This window comes from Rhipicephalus sanguineus, chromosome 2 (genome assembly GCF_013339695.2).
Source record: "Rhipicephalus sanguineus isolate Rsan-2018 chromosome 2, BIME_Rsan_1.4, whole genome shotgun sequence".
Classification (NCBI taxonomy): Eukaryota; Metazoa; Arthropoda; class Arachnida; order Ixodida; family Ixodidae; genus Rhipicephalus; species Rhipicephalus sanguineus.
The window spans coordinates 68211542-68214148 of record NC_051177.1 but is presented as its reverse complement, the minus strand read 5'-3'; the positions used below and the strand labels follow the sequence as shown (position 1 = coordinate 68214148).

Below are 2607 nucleotides of genomic sequence, written 5' to 3'. Positions count from 1 at the left end.
CGAAAGGTAGTCTCCACAATACACTCATTCTGAGCTATACTTTCTCGCCATGATACGCACAGGAGGAGTAGAGTAAGAGCAAAGCAGAAGAACTATCCGTGCCGAATGAAGTGTGAACAGCGCACCGAACGCGCGGCCAGTTCAGGCCGTCTGCTGCCGACATCTAAGATAGGCAAGCGCATCCGGTTACCGATAGTTTTACTTTCCTTTCCTTTGACATTCCATATTTTGCTTTGCCACTGGAGCGCCACGTTCATGCTTTCCACTGATCGCAACTGGCGCAGCGCAGTTTCTCTGCCAGCAGCGTGTGTGAAGCGAGCGCTCACAGCTCCCTTATAGAGTATTCATCTTGCTTCCATCTCCGCCATGTCATCAGCGCCTAGCTGCAATGCGAACAGAAGGCGGATAGAATAGCGAAGCTCCAGTGCACGTGCGTTCAGGTCACCCGAGAGGTGTCGCTGTTTCGAACTCAATCGGTCCGAGGACGCGAAAACGAGCTCTCACTGCGCCGTCTCTTACAACGAGCATCTCGGGTGCGCGCGCGCCTGCTCGGTAGCCCCGCGCTCGTGGCCGCTGCAGTGACGAAATAATTTCAAAATTAACGTCTTCAGTGCCCGCAACACCTTTTTCGGTACTGCTGGCCTTTTAAAAAAGAAATTCAATCCTGACTGCATTTTATACACTTGCTGGGCAAGAAGTCGGAATTGCCAGTCCTTGCCTATAAGGGTCTCATTGGAGGGGTCGTAACTATTAGTGCAACGACATTATGCAACATGTTTTCAATGATTGTGAAAGCTGATGTGGAGGAGAATAAGTGGACAAAGCTTAAGGAATATAAAAAATTGGTTTTTTTTTTAATTGTCGTCAGAAGTTTCCATTGTTCGGTGTTTTCTTGAAATTAGCCCGATCATATCTCTTTACTGAAAAGGTATATAAATATAAGATTCGGCAGTTTGGTAGATAAGCATGCGAAGAACGTAATGCGGAATTTTTGTCGCTGTGCTACCAGGATTTTTTGAGATAAAGACCTTCAAAGTAAAGAAAATAACGTTTCCTGGGCCAATTTAGAGGTTTTTAATAAAAACATCTACACTACACATAAAAACTAAAAATACCTGAGCAGAAGCAAAAACATGCATATATTTAGTTAGAAAACTTTCAGCTACCTAACTTTAATGTATTTTGTGCAATTCATAACGAAAGTTGGCGAAAACAGCAAAGCGGATGAGCGCTCCACTCCACCTCTTCGTCATTATTGATTTCCTGTGCTTCGAAAAAAATTTTTGGCTTCAAAACAAATTGCGGATCTCTTCTTTCCACTCATCAGGCAATAATATATAAAATTTTGAAATAAATTTGAGAGGTCGACCAGCCATCGTTTCTTCGATCTTACGTGGAATCACCCATACATATATACACATGCAAAATTGAAAAAAAAAATATCGGGGGGAGGGGCTTGAACGCCCCTGGCTGCGCCAGTGCTAGAGATTCTAGGGGCTGGTAGCCAATCATGAACTCTAGTTTTCTCGCAGAGGCACCGAACATTATATTTGCATTCTGCATATTTACCTTCACCACGACTATAACATTTTCCCGGTTGAGGCCTTCAATCATTCGTTGTAATTTCTCGTCATTGCTGCTGAAGAACACAACGTTATCCGCAGACGAGAAGTAGCTGAGATTACTTCGTTGATCCTCATTCGTATTTCCCTCCAATCCAGTAGTTAGGACACTTCTTAGCAAACAATGAACAACATTGGAGATATTGTATCTCATTGCCTGACCCCTTTCTCGATCGCAATTATGCTTTGTTGAGAAGCAATGTATGGCTGTGGTATCCTTGTAGATGGCTGCTAAGTATCTAGATATAGTTCAAGTACTTCACCGAGGTGAAGAATATTTGCTAAGTGTCCTCAAGCGTTGGCATTCCATCTTGGCTTGGCGATGTGCTTATGGTACACTCTTAAAAAAGGTAGTAGTACTTGCTAACTTTGGGGTTGTAACGGCTTGTCACATATGTTACTACCCTGTTAGTAAGAAGGAAAGAAGATTACTTTTAAGGACTCGTTTATCTTTGTTAGACACAATATTAATGAGAACTAACAGACAGCAATGCCAAGGAAAGTGTAGGGGTGTTATTTGTAGTAATTAGAATATAAATGTGAAGAAAGTAAAGTGGACGAAAAGATAACTTGCCGCCGGCAGGGATCGAACCTGCGACCTTCGAATAACGCGTCCGATGCTCTACCACTGAGCTACGGCGGCGGTCATCTCCCCGTCCACTTTATAGGGTATATATGTGGATTGAAACTTAGGAGTGCCAGTCAGCGCCAGTCGCAGCCATGGCGGCGAGTGTGGAATACTCTTTTTTCTGCCTTTTTGGCGTCACGTAGCACGTGATCTATATACGAGCAGGCAGCTGACCAATAATCCCTCGCATACTACCTGAAGGCATCATGTCTGCCAGAACGAGCATCATGTCTGCCAGAACGAGACCCTCGCTATGAATGAAGGAAGGAAGATTACTTTTAAGGGCTCGTTTATCTTTGTTAGACACAATATTAATGAGAACTAACAGACAGCAATGCCAAGGAAAGTATAGGGGGT

The 2607-nt window shown here is 43.8% G+C and overlaps 1 non-coding gene across 1 annotated transcript; it reads right to left on the bottom strand.

Annotated features, from left to right (window-relative positions):
* Window positions 1–2193: 2193 nt before the first annotated feature.
* Window positions 2194–2265, bottom strand: Trnat-cgu (transfer RNA threonine (anticodon CGU)). Its single transcript has one exon. It is a non-coding gene; the product is annotated as a tRNA-Thr (tRNA).
* Between the last annotated feature and the right edge of the window lie 342 nt (window positions 2266–2607).